Raw genomic sequence first — 21,038 nt, forward strand, 5'->3', positions numbered from 1 at the left:
GAAGCCTGATTGCCAACTACCATGGTACAATGATATTTGTAACGGTGACCCAGAGTCATTGACCTGGCTAGTTTATTGGTGTTACATTTCTTTAAAAAAAAATACGACACATGAGTGACCCAATTTAAAATCTTTGCATTAAACACGTTTGATATGAAGGAAGAATGGAATCACAGAGTTGATCAAATCGCTTCAGAGCTGGACGATTCCTTACAGTCACCTAGGTTTGTGTCTAGGAGTTCAGGCACCTGCAGACGTCAGGCAGGGTTGTTGCTCTATCTGCAATACCACCTGGGCTTTGTTTACTTAAACCTGGAGCCCTGGGTTCTAGTTCCCCCAATGACACCGGTAGTATGCGTTCTTGAGCAAGTCACTCGACCTCTCTGTATCTTCATGTTCTCATGTCAAGAATGAAGGGAGTGGATGTCATTTTGGCTGAAATAGTTTGACTTATGTCACTGACAGCCAAATAAGATGATGGAAAGAACAGTGGAGGATAGTATAGGTTGGATGTCTTCTGAAAAATCCCCTTGGGTTGGAACACAAGGACAAGTTCCTTAGTTGAAATGTGTTGGTACTATGAAATGATACTGTTTGTATTATCTTGAATGAAGATCTTTAGATGTAGCAAACAACCACTTTATTTGATGCTTTGTTCCCGTTGTCTAAAACAAATATAATTAAATGCTGCTGTTTAAAAGTGACAATTTAGAAGACTGTCAAATCACTGTTGGAGTTAACAGTCTTAGAGAATAGTACAGATCCTAAAACATTTTGGCTTTAAGGTTTATTCTTTTCTCCTCCTTCCTGCAAAATGATGTGCTTTTTTCCTGTTATAAAATGATGGCATTGCACTGGACTCTTGATCTAAAGGAAGGATTTTTAGTGGGTCACATTAAAACATCAATGACTGCAGTCATTCTTAATGAAAGATGCCTACAAATATCTTGTCCTATCAATCCATATTGTGTGTTTTAAAAATGGAGCCTAGTCTAGTTTCTGGTCTTCACTTTGCCTTCCTGGATGTGATGCAAGGCCTCTTACAGGGAGGAATGATGATGACACTGTCACCTGCCAGATGCTCCTTGAACTCATTGGAAGCCAGAATGAGATACCTCAAGATTTAGCAGTCAATATTCCAGGGATGAAGCCAGAGATTCAATACAAGGTCACCTTGTATTTTTCAAAATCAGATGAGCACAGAGAGACCTCTTGGTTACAGAAAGTAGGTTAGGTGAGTTACAAAAGTGTGCCTCTCCTCTGCCTTGTGGTTTTGAATTTCAGTAACTTAACAGTTTTTTAAAATATTGTTTTTATATATGTATAGAGTTTTAGAATTTCTAGAGGGTTTATAGTTTGACCACGCCTTATTGAGGGAGGAGGGAAAATGTTCTTATTTTACAGGTCAGCACATTTGGTCTCAGACTGATAGTGGGAGTTGAAACTTTTTGGAGCCTGGAATCCAGGAAAGAATTCGGCCCCCTTAACTTTTTTAAAATTTCAGTTGAACAAATAACAGATGATTTACCCAAGTAGGGCCATTGGAGGAACTTACCAGATCCATGGAGAAAAGGGATGCTTAGCAGGCCAATTTAGCAGACGTCTTCTGCACTAACAGTAGAGTAGTCATTTACAGATTTCATAGCATTTTCAGAGGTAACCCTGTGAACTGAGAAGAACAAGTACTTAATTCACATCTTACACATAAGGAAACATGGCTACAAAATGGGTTTTAGGATTCTTGATCACAAATGAGGGAAACCAGACTTTGGATAGCTTCAACTAAAAGAGCAACTTATTGGCTCATGTATATTTCCCTGTTGTGGGCAGCAAAGCCTTGAAGAAAGAGACGAAGTGACTCTCACCTCTTTCCTGCTTCTTTCTTTCTGTCAGCTTTGTTCTTAGAGTGGCTCCCTCCATACAACTCAAGGAGAAATGGCCACCAGAATTTCCCCTGTTTCACGCTCTATCAACCGGGATATGGTCCAGGGAAAAATTCCTTGAGTAGTTTCTGATTAGCCAAGTCTGAATCATGTGGCTGTCCCTGGAAGACCCCATTTTGAGTTGGGTGGGAGGAGACGATTTCCCAAAATATGGAGGAGAAAGTCGAATAGCTCAGTTTGAAAGACAAGCACAAATATCTGTGGTGCTACCTGGAATAAAAGTACAACGTGAAATGACTCAGGAGGATGTACCTCTGTTTAGGGGAGGAATGGAACAGATATTTGTGGAGTCCAACTGTGGATGTGTCATCTTATGGGAGGGAGAGCAGAAGTGCTGAAACAAGACAGGGATGTACATCTGTTACAGTTAATGTCTTTGCCTATTGTGTTTGAAACAGATATCAACAAGACAGACAACTTTCCCCAATGACCCAGAAGACCCACTGCTCCTGTGATCAAATATCACCTAGAATCTGGAGAGCCATCCTCTGACCCAAGACAGGGAAGTCCTGCTATTTGGGTTAAAATCTAACACAAGGTACAAGGCCACTGTTTATTCTAAAGCAGCAGATGGCACCAAAGTACAGCCCCAGGCCATTAAGTTCAGGACAAGTATGTTGAATTTTGTAAAATGGCTTCAGTCAGAGTTTTCTAGCACAAAGTTTTGTCTTCTGTGATTCTGGTTCTGGGTTGTCTTTTGCTTCACAGGTACTTTTGTTGTAAGAGGGAATTTTCTGCAAGAGATTTTGGACAGAGCAGATCCAGTGAGTTTCTTCTTAATTCTTTAGCCAAGACACTTCTTTCATTCAGCTCAATAAGACATACTGAGCAGCTGCTCTGTGCAAACATTAGCTGCTGCCTCCTGTCTTTATTTCATATCTCTGCATTCTAGCCAATGGGGCAACACAATTACCAGTCAATGCATAATATTTTTTCTCTTATAAACAGAAATTCATTTTGTCAAGTTGCTTAAGTATTTTCCTCTTGAGATCAGAAAAGGAGGGTTTTTTTTGGCCTGACCTTGGAATGCATACTAATCTTTCTATTGAAACTTGTTGATGTGAACATTGCTGGTTTCTACCTATAATTTGTTAGCTCTCCCACTCTGTAAATTGAGCAATATTTGGAGGCTTTTTGGATTGGTGCTGATGAGGGGGTAAAGCAGTGCACAGTTCTTAACTGTCAGGGAATTTCAGTATAGGTGGGGGATCGAGGAAGACATACATGGACAAGTATATGGTCAGGTCTGAGGTTTCAGGAACAAATGCTGCAGCGTCATAGCCCTCAGGGGCTTGGGTTAAAGCAGCATGAACTGATTCTGGTTATTTTAACCAAACTATCTCTATTGTGAAATGATGTCATAGATGCACAGAATGAGGGGAGTGGATGTGGGGCCTGGAGGACCAAAGTCAGAGACCAGATTAGCCTCCAGGAAGCTCTGCAGGCTGGTCCACCCTGGACCTGGTGATACTCCCTCAGGATGGAGAGGAGGTCACACCCCTGCTTTCTGGACAACTGAAAGGAGCCGCTGTCCCACCAGCTTCCACGTGAGTGGCAAGCACTTCCTCCCACCAAGGGTGACTGAGGTGCTGTTTGGAAGAGAGGGTTGTGTGCTTCACAGGTAACACATGGCCACCATCCGCTATAGCTGCCCACTAAGTGCTGTGGACATTGGAAGGCTAGAGCAGGATCTCAACATCAAATCCCCAGGGAGGGCCTCTTCTATAGGAAGGATTTGAACTTGCCTGGAAGGGAGGGCAGGATCTGGATAAATGGAGAGAAGGAAGAAGACGTTTCAGTTGAGGAAACATCATGAGTAAAGGTCCAGAGGATGAACACCGATGTCTGAGGTAAGGAGGCATTGGGACTTGGTGACATCTTGGCCTTGATAATTCTGGAAAGGTTTACTATTTCTTAGAGAGACATTGTTTGTATGCTTTGTGAGTTATTTCTCTTGTCTTCGGAGAGTGGAGGTGCATGCTGTAGACCACTTGGTAGCAATTACTGTCCAGGCTGTATTACTTTCATGGGGCTAGAAAATTTGGACAAGAAGCCTGTGACAAGTCATGTCTGTAAGGAATTGTTGCTTTTGTGTTATCCACATTTAAGAAAGATCCACTTGTGTCCTCTTTCCTTCTTTCCTCTTCCACTGGTGATGTTAATGTGTGGGTGGGGGAGGGGAGGATGCAACTGTAGGAAAGGCCACTTGGCCGCATGGGGCCCTGTTCCCCAGCAGTTTGGTAGGTGGGAGGTTCCCAGGTGAGGACAGCTTGGTGTCTAGTATATGGCTACGGTGTGAGGAGGAGGAGGAAGAGGAAAGGGCTCCTCCAGATGTGCCATTGACAGTGGTGGGGCTGTCCTACACAGATGCTTGTGCAGGAGGGTGAATGTGCCTGAAATCTAGCCTGTGGGCTCCTCACCAAGCCATGCATCCCTGGGCTGGGTCCTTCCAGAGGAGGGCCCTTTGACTGATTTGCTAAAATGGATCATGTGGATTAGTGAGGGCCTTGGGTTCCCTATATTTTAAAGCAGCTTGAGCAGAATTAAAGTAGTAGTGATTGCATCTTAGGTTCTTGGTCGTTTGGGTGCATACACAGACTGGTTTGTGTTTAACTGTCTTCGTACTTGATAAATAATAATTACAGTAGTGTTAACCTTCTCTATTTGGTTTGCATATGTGTAGGGGATAGACCCCACATAATACATACATGTGCATACACATGCATGCACATACATGTATCATATCAGGCATTTTTCAAGTGACTAGTTAGGTGGGATGGGGTTAAGGGAACCATCAGAGGATGTTGAGACACCTGAGACTAGTCATGGTAGAAGACTGCCTCTGAGGCTGAAGAGCAAGAGGGAGGAAGTGGTGTTTCTGGAGCCCACTGAGGGCTGGGGCAGTGGAGGATGCAGCCATGCCAGAACAGGCAGCCCAGAGAGAGGTGGAAGTGGGAGGAAGACTTCACTGCTTTCTGCTCCAGCCCCCCAGTAACCTGCCCATATTGCACATTGGCAATACCTGATCCCAGACCATCGGGCAGGGTCCTAACCTGTACCAAAGAAGCAACATTAAGGGGTCAGCCTCCTGGGGCACAGAGCAGTCGGGAAGAAGAACAGAGGATGGATTGAGAGGGTGAGGTGAGCAAGTGGCAAATAATTAGCACTCGTGTTATTTTTTCTTGAGGTGAGGATTGTTATCCCAATTTATAGGTGAGGGAACTGAGCTCAGGTGATTTTCCTAAGACCCACCTGGCTATTAAAGAAGAGCTAACCTTGGAACCCAGGCCTTCCTCATGCTAAAGTCTGTGATTTTTAATTGATTGCAAGGCATGGCATGTGAAAAGTCCATGTTTTCTTTGAGTAGTCCATTGTACCACTAAGAGTCAATTCACAAGAAGAACAAAGAGTAGCTATGTGGATGTAATTGTCCAGGTTGTTTCTTCCCCTAAGATGATGCCTGACTTTTGCTGGGACCCCAATACGTTTGTGTTTGTTGTGGTTGTGGTTAAATGGTGTAGAATAGGAAGGGATAATTTCCAAGAGTATTTCTTAGATTTTATGACATACCCAGATGATAGCTTCTCTCTCTCCTTCCGTGGCTTGGTCATTCTGGTTATTGTGAATACCTCACATGTCTTCACAGACTCCAGTCAGGTTTTTGCTTGTCGAAGCTGTTAATATTAGTGCCACAAGCATGACCCTGACCTGGAAAATCAATGATAATGAGTCATCCTCTGTCTATACCTAGGAGATACAAGTTGCTATGGAGATCAGTTCCCTCATTCTCACCATCAATGAGACTTGTGCTGTCATCACTCCATCACAGTGCATCCTTTCATTGGTGATGGTTCCAAAGGCATGCCAGGCTTTATCCAAGTGTATGCCCATGAGTTCACTCATTGCTTTTCTAACCTTTCTTAGTCACCTTCCATGTACCAGGCCCAGATACAAGAAAAATCTCTGAGCTTATTTTTTTTGCAATTTGATTTCCTTGCACTGTCTCTTTTAATAGTCACAAATCTGTGACATGTTTGGCATTAGCCTTATTTTATGGAGGAGGAAGCCAAGGCTGAGAGAGGTGCTGTAGGCAGGTGTCACACCTGGTAAGTGGCAGAGGTGGAATTAGACAGATAAGCTGTCTTGACTCCAGCCCATGCTTATAGTGACTATTCCAGTGTGGTAGAGACCTAGAGCAAATTAATACATGGAGACAAAAAGAACCTTGATATTCACGTCCCTTTCTCCTTTTAATGCTGACATTATAATGAAGCAGAACATGGCTATATCTCCTCCTTTCTTTGCTTAACTGTCCCTTAAAGATAAGAAGATAGGCAGAAAATAATAAGCTTTCTCTTCCAGAGAAGATCAAATAATTTAAAATAAAACAATAATGGTGCACCAGTAGTATGCTAGATAATAGTATTGGTATCACACTGTGCCAGGAGCTTTACGTGGATTGCAATTGCCTTCGTGGTGGATATTAAGATACCTGTGCAGATGAGAAAACTACAGCCCAGCAGGCTGAACAATTTCCCAAAGACCAAGGGGCAGAGCAGGAACTTGAACCCAGGGGTTCCTGACTCTGGACCCAGGGCTCATCCCACAAAAATGCTTTCCTCAAGTGTCCATTGCTTCCCAGGAAACACACCTTAGGCATCGTTACAGATGTGTTCTGTACTGGCTAATTGGGGTAAACGGAATCTACTAACTTCTTCATTTTTTTACTTTTTTTACTGTTTAATCTCTCTATTAGTTAGGATTAGTTTCAGCTGTAACAAAAATCTCACCAAGTATTCATGGCTTAAACAAGACAGGAGTTTATTTCTCTCTTGTTGTAAAAGAAGCCCAGCACTAGGCAGGATGGGGTGGTCGAGTGTCAGCCAGGGCTCAGTTGCAGGAAACAGAAACTGTGAGCTGCTTTAAGCTGAGTGGGATTTAGTCCTGGGAATTGAGGGTTTAGAGACCCATTTGAAGGCTAGTGTATTACTTTGCTCGGGCTGCCATAACAAGTACCACAGGCTGGGAGGCTGTAAGTAAGAAGACCAAGATCAAGGTGACACAGGGTTGGTTTCTTCTGAGGCCTCTCTCCTTGGCTTGTAGATGGCTGTCTACTCCTTTTGTCCTTGCTTGGTTGTACTTTGGTCTGTGCATGTCTGTGTTCTAATATCCTATTCTTACAAGGACACTCGTCATGTTGGATTAGGGCCCACCTTAATAACCTTATTTTACCTTTATTGCCTCTTTAAAGACCTATCTCCAAATACAGTCACATTCTGAGGTACAGGGTTTAGGACTTCAACACATGAATTTTGAGGGGACACAATTCAACTCACAACAGCTGGAGAGCAGGCTTTAAGGCTGGGACCCAGAAATGACTCCATAACTAAGGGTGCAGAACTCCCCACCTGTGGAGTCACCTGCTTTGTCACCGTCAGCAGCTCTGGCTGTATTTGCTGGCTCCAGGAATGTATGTTGTGAGCTGCAGTCCTGGGGTCAGGAAGTTGCAGCCACCACCACAGCCACAATGTTGGTTCTAGAGCTAGGCAGCCTGAGCTCCAGTCATCACATCCACATTCCAGCTACAGGAACGAGGAAGGGCAGAAGGTAGTGCTCCATGCTTTAAGGATGCTTCCTAGATGTCATGCAGTACATCTGCTCATATGCCATTTGCTAGAACTTAGCCACATGGCTAAAATAGCTGCAAAGGAGGCTGGGAAATATAGTCTTTATACCCAACAGCCATGTACACAGCTAAAAATCTGGGAGGGTATGACTAATAAAAAGAGGAGGGGAATGGATTTTGGGGGCCAACCGCAGCCTCTACTACTCGTCCCTAAAAGGAGGCTCTGGAAGGTTTAGTAATGTATATAAGACAAAGTAGCCAGCAGCAGCCAGTCCTACTTCAGACTGAGCCCTTGCCTATGGGGCCTCACGCCTCCTCTCATTTCCTGAGAATGACTTTGTACAACCTAAGCACACAGTTTCTGCACTCTTGTAGCCAGGTGTCCTCTCAGTGGCCAGAAATACCAGTTTCTGAGGGGCTGGTGTTGTAGGTGATAATACGAAGAAGACAGAAGGAGAGCTCAGGTGTCCCAAGTGTGCATTTAATCTCAGGGTAAATGTTTTCTGAGGTTCAGTCACCTTTGTCTTCTGGAGAAATAGATTCTTAATCTATTTGTCTACTTTATTCCCTTAGCCCCTGTTCTAGTTCCCAACTTTTGGTGATGTCAGCATGAGGGAGAGTGGCTTAGCTTGGAGCAGCAACAACTCAGATTCCTTTAAGATACTTACCACACGGGGTGGAGCTGGAGCACCTTAGCTGGAAAGAACGACCAACCAGAGTACTGTCATTGGTGGCTTATACCCTGGAATCAAGCATTATTTTGAACTATTGCCACAAGGACCAAATGGAACTGAAGGGGATTCCTAGACATTTTATAGTATAACTGGTAAGCAAATAGGATATTTCTTAAAGAAAATCAGTGTAATTTATAGATGTCAGGATTTCCAAGTATTTCTGTTTATCATATTATCTAAGAAAAATATTTAAAAGAAATTAAAACAGTAATGCATATTTATTGTATAAAATAAAACAAACAAAAAGAAAAAATCACATGTAAACAATCAACCAGAGGTAACCACTGATAAATTTTGGTGTCTAATGTTTTATAATTTTATAATATTTACAGGTGTGTGCATGTGTGTGTGTGTGTATATATATACATACATATATGTTGATTGATTGATTTTCTTTTACAAACATTGAAGTCATCCTATACATGCGGTTTTATAATCTGCTTTTTTCCATTTACCAGTTTATTATGAATATTCTTCACTGTCAATATAAATATTTCTGCAGGATAATTTTAGTGCTTGCCTGGCATTCCATTGTCTAAATCAGACGTCAACAGATAATATTGACCCCTGGGCCAAATCTGGCCCACTGCCTGTTTTTATAAATAAAGTTTTATTAGAACACAACCAGGTTTACTTGTTTATATACTGTCTATTGCTTCTTTTGTGCTAGAAATGAGTAGTTGGAACAAAGAATATATAGCCTACACAGTCTAAAATATTTATTCTGTGGCCCTATAGAAAAAGTTTGCTGACCCCTGGCTTAGATCAGTGGTTTCAAAGGGTGATCCAGGGAGCTCTGTGAGTCCCCAAGGTTCTTTCAAGGAGCCTGTGTGGTATTATTATGATAATAACACTAAAATGTTATTTGGCTTTTTCACTCTCTTTCTCTCATCATGGGTGTACAGTAGAGTTTTCCAGATGCTGAAGAACAAGGGATGATATCATCAGTCTGACGGCTAATGGTACATATGCTTGTGTATTCTTTATTCTTTCTTTCAGGTTCAAACATTTTATTGTTGCTAATATATTTCAGTATTTTATTTTTTATTTTACTGAGGTCATAATAGTTTATAACATTGTGAAATTTCAGTTGTACATTATTATTTGTCAGTCGCCATATAAATGTGCCCCTTTACCCATTATGCCCACTCGTAAACCCCCTTCCCCTCTGGTAACCACTAATTTGTTCTCTTAGTCTATGTGTTAGTTTATCTTACACATATGAGTGAAAACATACAGTGTTTGTTTTTCTCTGTCTGGTTTATTTTGCTTAACATAATACCCTCAAGGTCCATCCATGTTGTTGTGAATGGGACGATTTTCTCTTTTTTACGGCTGAGTATTATTCCATTATATTCCTTGTGTATTCTTATGTTTTAACAATTTCCTCATTTCGTATTTCTCCTTCCATAAATATAAGCTACATTAAAAAATCGATGAGAACCTTAAGTATTTTTAAGGAGGTAAAGGGGTCCTGGGACCCAAAAGTTTAAGAATCTCTGGACTGGATGTATTATAAATTATTTAACTGTTCCCCTATTGTTGTACAGGTAGATTATTTACAATATTTCAAAAACAACATTGTGATGCAATAGTTTTGTTACTTCTATAAGGCTAATTGATATTGATGAAAGTATTTCATGAAAATAATTTGGTGTTCATTATGTTTATAAAATTTGAAATACATTTTTTGACAAAACTTGGAAAACATACAGTATTCCTTGATCTTTAATTGCAAGATTGAAATCCTTTATAAGGAGAGGAAGAATAAAAAAATGAGACTGATTCCTTAAGCTGCATTGAAGTCAGTTGGTTTTTTGAGATCCTCGTTGTGTAGGTTTCTTCAACCCTGCTGGTTGAGTTAAGCATTGATAGTTACTTGAAAAGATCTGCTTGCAGAAAAAGGGAACCGCTAAAATGCATCTGTCAGATGAAATGTAGTAATTCCTTTTCAAGTCTGAATTTTAGATTAGACTGTTAAAGCAGGGTCTTAATATTAAAATATATTACTTCTTTCTTTTGGAGACTATTGATAATGATAAGAGGATCCCCTCTGTGGGGGTACTCTTGATATTGTGTGTATTGCCATTGCCTCCAACTAAATGTAATAATAATATAATCTATTGGAGATCTATAATGTGCTGGTCTCTCATCTTATATTTTAAAATTTTTAACACAACTTCATGAGGTAGCTATTGTTAGCATCTCCAGTTTCCAGAGTTGGAAATGGGAGTTCTGCAAGCTTAAGTAACTGGCCCAGTTAGTAAAATGGCCTCTGTCTGACTTTGAAGACCGAGGTCCTAACCACAATGTGGACTGACACTTTGCTATGGCACAGCTGCAAGGTAATTTAGGACTATTCTTGATGAGAAAGTATCTTTTGTATTACAGCCTACAGTTTGGTCCCTTTGAATGGAAGTCAAGAAGAGTTGTAATAAGGCACTAGACTCCTAGGGAATACCATTAAATTACTGAACAACATTCATTATTATTGGGGAAGTCAGTGTAACAACATTAAGGGCAAATTTGAAAAAGGGAAACAAATACCATATTACCAAGAAATTCCAATCCTGCGCATAAATATTTCCAAAAGAATTGAAAGGAGGGACTCATACAGTTATCTGTACATCACTGTTGATAGCAGCATTATTCACAATAGAAAACAGATGGAAGCAACCAATTGTCCAGCAATAGATGGATGGAGAGACAAAATGTACTATATTACATACAATGGAACCAATTCAACCATAAAAAGGAATGAAATTCTGATATATGGTACAACATGGATGGGCCTTGAAAAGATCATTCTGAGTGAAATCAGACAGACACAGGAGGACAAACATTGTATGCTTCCACCTATATGAGGAACCTAAGATAAGCAAATTCATAGAGACAGGAGGTAGAACAGAGGTTTCCAGGGGTTAGGGGAGGGAGGAATGGGGAGTTGTTGTTTAATGGGAACAGAGTTTATGTTGGGGGTGATGAAATGGTTTGGGTACAGATAACGGTGATGGTTACATGACATTGTGAATGTACTTAATGCCATGGAGTTGTACACTTACAAATGGTTAAAATGATAAATATTATTATGGATATTTTGCCACATAAGAGGCAAGGGAAACAAAATAACTTCACTCTTCTAACCCAAATAACTTCCTTTTCTGTGTCCACAGTCATATGTTTTGTTTACACCATTGTAACTATTATGAAAATAATTTTATTTTGTATTTCAACTTTTTTTCTCAGTGCATACTATAGCCTCCCCCGTAGTTAGTATGGTCTTCCTATTTTTAGTGGCTGCAGAATATTTCGTCATGGAGCCAGATCACAGTTTACACAGCCCTTCTCTTCTTATGTAGTATTTAAGTTATTTGTAGTTTATTTATGTTTACAGAAAGTGGCTGCATTTCCTGGCTTTTTGTCTTTGGAATCCTTTTGACATCAGGAATCTGGGTGTAGGGGAAGAAGACTCTAGAAGCTACCTCCCTTTTAGGAGATTTCATTTTAAAAGCAAAAATTGATTCTGGAATAGATAGCACATGCATGTAGTATAAAATTAAAAACAAATACAAAAGGTTTTGCAGTGAAAATGTTTCCTTCTTTTGTCCCCCAATGACCCACTTCTTCTCACTGGAAGTGACCTTGGTTACTGGGTCAAGAGACAAAAGTTTTGAAAACAAGGGCAGTAGAGAGACCCTGCATATGTTATTTCTCAGCCTCGATTGTGCATTTGTATTGCAACTGCTTCAGTGTGTCAGGTGAGACAGTCAGATAACAGTCCCCAGGGCACTCATGTGGGTGATTTCTCTTCTGACTCCCAATTCTGGGATCGAAGGGTGTGTGTCTTTTTTCCCTTCCCCCCTCCAATGCTCCCACTTAGTAAATGTCAACTCCCCATTTCAGTTCTTCTCTCCAGTATGCCTGACCATGTTATAGGAAGATGTTTTCTTTTGAGAAAAGAACATTGATTAAAAACATTTTATTGAGATATAATATACTTACTGTAAAGTACATACATCCTAAGTGTATAGTTTGATGAATTTCGACAAACTCTACTTGTCTGGTCACCAACCCTCAGAACAAGAACTGAACATGATTCCCAGTCCAGAAGACCCCAGGAGGGGGTGTTTTTATGACAAAAGCAAAAGACCAGAGAACTGATACAATGAACTGGAAAGTTCATCTGTGTTACAGAAGAGCCAAAAGTCTTGAAAGAACTGAGCGTGTCTGTTTCTCACCTATGTTTTGGGGTTTGCCCTTTGTGAACTCCTTTGAGAGTTTGATGGTGAAAGAGCAAGTTCTTTTGACAGACAGATTGAAATAAAGCTGGATGTTATGACGGTCATGAACAGACTTCCTTTTCTCCTCATTTCTTCTGACCAGCCCCCAGTGTAGTATTTGATATCTGCGTGATCTGCGTCACCATGACCGAAATGGTGTTGGAGTGGCAGAATACGGACAGTACTTCTGAGTACACCTACCATCTATTCATACCATCTGAGCATGGCTCTAATAAGACAAACAGTTTGCACAGAGCAGTCACTCTCTGGGGCCTGATCCCAGGCACCTTATAAAACATCACTATCTCTCCAGAAGTGAACCATGTTCGTGGGATCTACAGCTTCACCAAACACTACACACGTAAGTGTCTTAGGATGCCCACCTAAGGGAGTAGTCTCCCTGACTTTCACTTGGAGGGTGAGAACTAAGCATTGGTTAGATGATGCGGTCAGAGCCCATGGTGTTTCTGGGCTCCAGGTAGAATGTGAAACTGCTTAAGCTGAAAACATCAGCCTCAGCAAACGTCCTGCCGTTTTCATGGGGCACTGGTGCTGAGCCACGTAAACTTGGAATTGTCTTGAGAAGCAGGAAGTGATCCCATAAGTCATGGAGAACCTAACCTTGCATTCATTCCTTGGGAATCTAGACCAGAGGAGGTCACCTTGTCATGTTGGCATTGGAAGATACTGCTCAAATGAGGAGCTCTGCATGCAACAGGGGAGGGGGTGTTTTGCTCATATGTGATCTAAATATGTGGTAGGGATGGTAGTTTATAGTTTCTTTTTAGTATATTTTTCCCTTTCATTAATCAGATTTGAAAAACAAACAGGAAACTATATCTTGAAAATATATTTCAGGTAAACTCAAAATGTGAAAATAAGCCTGAAAAACTTTAATTCCTTTGAGATTTAACCTGTATAGTTATTTTCTGAATGTCTTCTTGGGAAGACTTCCATCTTTTGAGCCAACAAATATTAGCTTTATTCATTCATTTCACAAAAGACTCAGGCTCTTTTTAGATGCAATAAATAAAAAAGTTCTGGGATTCGAGCTAATCCATGCTTTATTTTATTTTGTTTTATTTTAAATCAAGGGCCCAGCACTGTGTCTAACATTGAAATAAGTACCAACACCATAGCAGTAACATTAAATTGACAGAACTTTGAGGAAGCCTCTCCCAGGTACACCTACCGCCTTCTTATTGGGAAGGATGGAAATTCCAGCCACGCAACAGTCACAGTCATTGGCGTCACTTATGTAACTGTCACTGGATTAATACCTGGCTCATCATACACAGTAGAGATCTTCACACAAGTGGGGAATGTCACCGAGTCACTGGTACCTGGCTGGCAGTCATTTTGTATAGGTAAGTAGCCCCAGGTGCTTCTTGGACTCCTTCCTGTGTGGTGCTTACCTTGCAGGCTGGTCCTCCACAATCCTTAGTATATCAGGTTTTGTGTGGTGTGCAAAAATGGACACTGAGCTCTCTGAGACCTCCTGTTAGCTTATTAGTGCTATCTTGTTGCCCTCATTATTTATTCATTCAACAAATATTTATTGAGCACCTCTTGAATACCAGGCACTGGCAAATGACACAGACAAGTCCCTGCCTTCCGGGGACTTTTATTCTGGTGGGGAAGACAGAAAAAACAAGGTGAATAAATTATCAGGTGATGATTATTGCTAGAGAGAGGCCAAGAAAGACAAGGAAGGGAGAATGAGATGTTTACCTAGGGTGTCCAGGGAAGGCCTCAAAGAAAAGGTGACTTTTGAGCCAAGACTTGAAGGAAGTAAAAAAGCCAGCCATGTGGATGTCAGGGTGAAGAGCGTTACAGGCAGAGGTGCAGCCGGTGCAAAGGCCCTGAGGCTGGAGAGTGCCTGCTGTGTTGAGGGCAGAGCAGGAGGCCAGGATGGCAGGAGTGGATCTATGGGAACAAGAGGGCGAGGGGTAGGTGGTGAGAACCAGGAGGTAATGAGTTAGGGCATGGATGACTTCCAGGCTTGTAGTTCATAGTTTGGCTTTTACACTGAAGAAGGTGGGAAGGATATTGTTAAAATGGATGCTCAGCCTTTTCTACTTTCTTGATCCTTATTTCTCAAAGCAAAAAGTGTGATAAAGAGAAGAGCCCTGGGTTTAACTGAGGACTTTCAGAAAGGAACCCAGGGAATGTCTGCAGAGTTGTGAGGACTTCTGCTTGCAGTTCTGACTGTGGCGCCTTTGTCACTGTGATGCCCCTGTATCACCTTATTCTCTATCCTCTTTTCAGCTACATCTTCCCTTCCTTAGACCAAGCTATTCGAGTGTGTTCAGACTGATTTAGAGGGGGGTGTAGTCTCATTGGATCAGCCTCCCTGGTCATGTGGGAACCTCGATGACCCTCTGACCTTTCACATGGAGTGGCTAAAGAAATCCCTGAAGCCTTGAGTCACCTCTGCTGCCTCAGGCTCCAGCCACCTGGTCTAGACTCTGATCTTTGGTATTTGGGTGGCCTCCATTGCTGATACTTTTCTTAGCCATAATCATGGCAGCCTGTAGCAGGAGAAAAACATATGTGAGCATTTATGACTGGGGGTGGAGGGAACAGCAGCTGTGGGAGAAGGTATGAACTGGGGAGGCTACCTTTCCAGGCCTCCGGCAGAGAGTGTGGAGAGGCACTACATGACTTATTAGTGCTTTTCCTGCTCTAAAATTCGGCAACATAAAAGTAATGATAATATTCTCCCCCAGGATATTAATAGAGAGTTTTCCGTTTACATCAGTTTCATGTTGGCCCTCAAGAAACCTCTATTGGTCCTCAGGTAGAAACAAATAACACCCCATTTTAAAGATGAGGAAACTCATGCCATTTACCATTGATCATTGAGCATGTTGTGTGTTTAGAAAATGCCCTGGACTGGGATTTAGAAAACCTGGGATCCAGCTTTGGCTTTGCCACTTACCAGCCATGCCACTTCTTCAGCAAATTACTTCACCTCTCTAGGCCTCAGTTGATTCATCTGCAAAATGGGACAGTCCTAGCCCTACCTGTTCCAGAAGGATTGTCGAGAGGGCCCCAAAATGAGATGACACAGGTGAAAAAGCTGCTCCACCCATGGTATGATATACCTACCTCTCATGGAGCCCTGTTCTCTTCCAGCTCAGTGACTGACAACCACTGTTTCATTTAATCCTCAAACAGGCCTGAGCTGAGGCTCAGAGCAGTTGGGTGACTGACCCAAGGTCACCCAGTTCAGTAATACCCGATTCAAGGTCAGCCTCTGCCTCTTCTCCCATACCACAGGACTCCTCCTTGCAAATGGGCCAGAATTCTACTGCCCCGCACGTGTCAGTGTTTGCAAAGGCAGATGTCCCAGAGTCTCACAATGTGCTGTGCTTGCTTTGCAGATCCTGCACCAGTAGCCTCCTTCCACTGTGAGGTCGTCCCCAAAGAGCCGACCTTGGTTCTCAAGTGGGCCTGCCCTCCCGGCACCAACGCAGGCTTCAGGCTGGAGATCAGCTGTGAGGCCTGGCAAAATCTGACATACCGCAAGAGCTGCTCCTCGGAGAACAACACCGAGTACAGGACGGAAGTCACGTATTTGAATTTTTCTACCTCGTACAACATCAGCATCACTGCCTTGTCCTGTAACAAGACGGCACCCCCCTCCCAAAGCACGTGCCTCACTGGCATCACAGGTGGGCTTCGTGGCAGCAGGGTGGCCAAGCGGCATTGTGGTCACCCCTGGAGACGCTGACCCAGTGGGTCTGCAAGTGTGGCCCAGAAATCTGCTTTTTTTTTTTTTTTTAAATTTCAGCTAAAATATTTGTTTTTGTTGGCATGGACTGTTAACCCAATTCTATAGAAATCTAGTCTACAAAAGCAGAGAAGAGGGAATCATTTTTACATTACAAATTTTCCTTTTCTTAACAGAATAATTCATTGCCACATTTTCTTTTAAGTAGTGAGTTCCCTTACTGCATTAAAAAGAAGCATTTTATAGAAATATTCAAATATACATAAAAGTAGAGGACAGTAGAAAGAAACCCACATGCCCATCACCACCCACTTGAACATTTGTCAGCACTTGACCAATTTTGTTTCATTCATGTCCCCTCCTCCCTTACTTGATTGCTTTGAGGCCAGTCCTAGTCATTCTGTATTTTTATGTGTCAATATTTCAGTATTTATTGCTGCAAGATAGGGACTTCTTTTCTCTTTCTTTCAGACATAACCCCATTATTATTACCATAACACCTGAAAACTTAATCTTTTTTTTCGCTATTAGCAAATATTCAGTCAAGATTCCTATTTCCCTACTTACAGTTCCTTAAGACAGCATCTGTATTCACAAGTGCCCCAGTGGTTTTGGGAAACAGGATCACTTCCTGCACGGGGGTCCCCCTAGTTAATCTTCATGCACATATGGTTGTTTTTTTTTTGGAAAATCTTGCTTCTTACATCTTTGCTTCATGTTTGTCCGTCTTTTGCTCCCCATGTCCTGCCAAAGTTATGTCTTAGATCAACCTGGTTGAGTTGGTTTTGCTTTGTGCTTTTTGACTCCTAGGTATGTTTCCTTTGGAGTACAGGAATGTTTCCAGACAATTCCTAAAGAATTAGTGGTTGTAATAGCGAGAAAAAAAGGCCTCTCACTTCAGAGACACTGACGTGGAAAGTGGTGGAGGGGTTCTGTGGACAGAGCCTCAGATTTAGGCTGACTAGAGTTTGATTCTAAGATCTGCCTTTTACCATCTGTGCGATCTCAGAAAAGTTGCTTAATCTCTCTAGGCCTTGTTTTCCTTAGTTGTAAAAGAGGAAATGATACCTCCCTTCTAGGAATGTTGTAAACATTAGATGAGGTAATGTGTGTGGAAGGCCACTGCAGAGCTGCCATGTGTGGCCGCTCAGGTGATGCACTGCACAATTCCAGGCGACACCATCATACGGACTACGATGTGGTTGAAGCTCCGTGGAGTGTGTAGGACACAGTTGCACAGGATGGCCCTGAGTCACACTCCTTTGGTTTCTGCAGCACTCTACAACATGATAGAGTCAGTGACCCTTATGGGTACTTTTTTGTTGTTCTCTGCTGCATGCTGTCATCTCCTCAGTGGGTGTAAGCCACTGAGGAACAGAAACCGTGTCTGATTTGGTGTCTCAGGGCTGCGCACAGGGAGTGGTGAAGAGGACCAGCTCCTCAGAATTCGTCATTCCTGAGGCTGAACCATGGGTGTGAGGGATGGATAATGCCCACTTCTTATCTAGTCCAGTGATTCTCTCACTCCGTGATCTGTAGCTGCTTTTTCTCAGGTGGATTTTTACGTACAATTTTAACATGCTTGTTTAATGTACAAATTTAATACGTTTTTAATTTAACATAAAACTAGAACTGCATTTTCTCTGAGAAAGGTAGGAAGCATTGGCGGGTAGGTCAATCTGAGAGAGTTGGAATGATGGTCTTTTAGTCAACATCCATTGGCTGCTTACTGTGTGCTGGGTGGTGGGGGACGGTGATAAGGGACACCATGCACTGGGCAGAGAGGCCCCTGGAGCATAGGGGCTGCTGGGAACTGTGTTAGGAAGTCTCTGGGGAGGCCATTGACAGACATGGGGACAGCGCCTCCAAGTGGCCACTGCTGTCAGTTACGTGAGAGGTTGCCGAAGCAGGTTTTTAGATCTCTGCTTCCAATAGAAAATAATATGAGCCTCATGTATAATTTAAAATTTTCTAGGAACCACATTAAGAAAATATAAAAAGGAACAGCTGAAATTAGTTTCATTCACGTTTTATTTAACTCGGTATGTTAAAAAGGTTATCATTTCAACATGTAATCTGTATAAAGGAAGTTATTAATGAGATATTTTGCATCCTTTTTTCACACTGTCTTTGACATCCAGTCTCTGTCTCACACGTATAGCACATCTGAATTTGGACTAGTCGCGTTTCAAGCGCTCCACAGCTGCGTGCGGCTGGTGGCTGCCGTATTGGACGGCGCAAGTTTGGAGAATTGTGCTGTGGTTCTTTTGGAGTTCAGTTTTCTCAGTCTCCCTGAATCTTGAGTATAATAAGAAAGCACTCCAACTGCATGTGGGAGACAAATTTAGGTAGAGAGAGAGCGTGTGGAGAGAGATGACCTTTAATTCAGTGTCTTCTTCCTTTTGTGTTAATTCAGAGAGTGGATTCCCAAGCCTAGCTTGGAAAGGCGAGGTACCTCATCATGAAGGTCACCCACGGAATACTCCTGTGTGGGCTTTTCTGGTGTCTAGGAAGAGGGTTGGTTGGGTTTCTCTAGGTGCTGTTTTAAACCAACTTCAGCAAAAGTGAGGACTTTAGTGTGAAGGACGTGGAGCAGGAATGCAGCCAGGTCTCAGGAGGAAGTGCGTTCTGTCTGTGTCGTCTCTGCTCCATCACTGTTCTCAGCTGACCAACCCATCTGGGGCCAAGTCGGGTGTTGGGAAGATGTCTGTGTACAGCTCCCAAGTCCCCACTTTAGAGTTGCACCCACACAGTCTCTCTCTCACTTTCCTTTTTCTCCAGTTCTCAGGGTAAGGAACCTGGCCCTCTGGGTCTCACCTGGGTCGGGGGAGGGGGTCAGGGGAAGATAGAAAAGCCAGGTAATTCTCAACCAATAAGGTTGCTGCAAACCTGTCCTCAGGGATGTGGCTGCCACACTGAAGGGGCCATGGTGAGCTAGGCAGGCTTCCCCAGGGATCTACCCTTTTTATTTTATTTTTTATTTTTTAATTTTTTTTAAAGATTTTATTTTCTCCTTTTTCTCCCCAAAGCCCCCCGGTACATAGTTGTATATTTCATTGTGGGTCCTTCTAGTTGTGGTATGTGGGACGCTGCCTCAGCGTGGTCTGATGAGCAGTGCCATGTCCGCGCCCAGGATTCGAACCGACGAAACACTGGGCCGCCTGCAGCGGAGCGCGCGAACTTAACCACTCGGCCACGGGGCCAGCCCGGGATCTACCCTTTTTGAACTCCACCAGTTCTCTTCCCTGCCCCTTGCTTCTGGACTTACTTTGCATGAGCCTAGCACACAGCTTTCTGATCAAGGGCAGATCTTGAGGGAGGCATTCCAGCAAATTCTCACCTTCATAATTTTGTTCCTTCTTTGGTTTTAAATATTGGGTGATCATGTTTTGTTTTGTTCTGTTTCAGACCCCCCTTCTCCAGATGGATCCCCTAATATTACATCTGTCAGTCACAATTCAGTCAAGGTCAAGTTCAGTGGGTTTGAAGCCAGCCATGGACCCATCAAAGCCTACGCTCTCGTTCTCACCACTGGGGAAGGTAAGGAGGGATCATTATGCCAAGTGACAAAGGTCAAACAGCCAGTGAGTGATACCCTTACTGGGCGCCATTTCCGTGCCCACTGAGGCACATTAGTGATACAAATATGTGTCTGTTTTTACACTGTCGCCCACGCTTTGACACTCAGATGGGAGTGGGAGAGGGTAAGCTATTTGCCTGATCACCTAGGTCAGAGGTTGACAAACTTTCTGTAAAGGGCCAGATAGCAAATATTTGAAGCTTTACAGACCCTGCAATCTCTGTCCTAACTATTCAGCTCTGCCATCGTGGTGTGAAAGCAGTTGTAGAAGATACATAAAAATGAGTGTGACTCTTATTTACTAAAATGGGTGGGTGGCTGGATTGCACCCTTGGATCCTAACTTGCTGACCTCTGATTTAGGTTTTTCATCTCTTTTACAACACAAGGTCTTTCAGGTGGCAGAATATTAGCCTTAAACAACTTTGTCACACACACACGTGCGTGCATACACACACACGCGCGCACACACACACACACACACAAATCATCCTGATAGGGTGACTTTCTCTCGCAAGAAAACAGAAAATGATTTGCATTTGCAGTGAGAACTTGCAAAGAGCATCCTCACAGATGAGAGAAGGGGTGGAGGAAAGGCCACCTTTCCTTAAAGGGCTCCCTCACGCGCTTGGGTGGGAAGGAGGGGCTGAATCACGGTGTCTTTGTTAGCTGCATGTGGGTGCTTCACACAAGGCCTGGGTTTAAAGTGCCAAATTTTGTCATTTTCGGTGATCCTTTGAACTGAATGTCAGGAGTGCAGTGCCACTCCCGTCAGCCTCTCAGCCTGTGACACTGTCCTCATCTCCTCGAGGGCAGCAGAGTTCAAGCCCACTGTCAGGAGTGTGGGGATCCTGGAAAACAGGGAATTTGCTGGTGTTGTAAACCTGCGGCAAAATTCACATAGTGATGTTTAGATCTCTCTCTCTGTCTTTTTGTTTGGGGTCTGTTTCAAACCCAGTCATTTTGCTGTAAAGGTTTTCAGCAAACCCCAGGCTAAGACCTTTGCTGAAGAGGGAGGCATCGTTGCTTAGTGACCAGACTGACTGATACCAGCCTGTGGTGGATGAGACCACACGCTCCCAATCTGATGGTCTGCTACACTGTTAGAAATACAACTAGACCACACAGGCAGTGTGGCCT

At 42.8% G+C, this 21,038-nt stretch overlaps 1 long non-coding RNA gene and 1 pseudogene across 1 annotated transcript; both read left to right on the forward strand.

Annotated features, from left to right (window-relative positions):
• Positions 1 to 8,178: 8,178 nt before the first annotated feature.
• The window catches only part of LOC111775907 (receptor-type tyrosine-protein phosphatase eta-like), a 33,408-nt pseudogene continuing 20,548 nt past the window's right edge, over positions 8,179 to 21,038 (forward strand).
• Positions 9,205 to 12,648, forward strand: LOC138916621 (uncharacterized). The gene is made up of 2 exons (XR_011423901.1): positions 9,205 to 9,265; positions 12,382 to 12,648. It is a non-coding gene; the product is annotated as an uncharacterized lncRNA (long non-coding RNA).

This window comes from Equus caballus, chromosome 12 (genome assembly GCF_041296265.1).
Source record: "Equus caballus isolate H_3958 breed thoroughbred chromosome 12, TB-T2T, whole genome shotgun sequence".
NCBI classification, from domain to species: domain Eukaryota; kingdom Metazoa; phylum Chordata; class Mammalia; order Perissodactyla; family Equidae; genus Equus; species Equus caballus.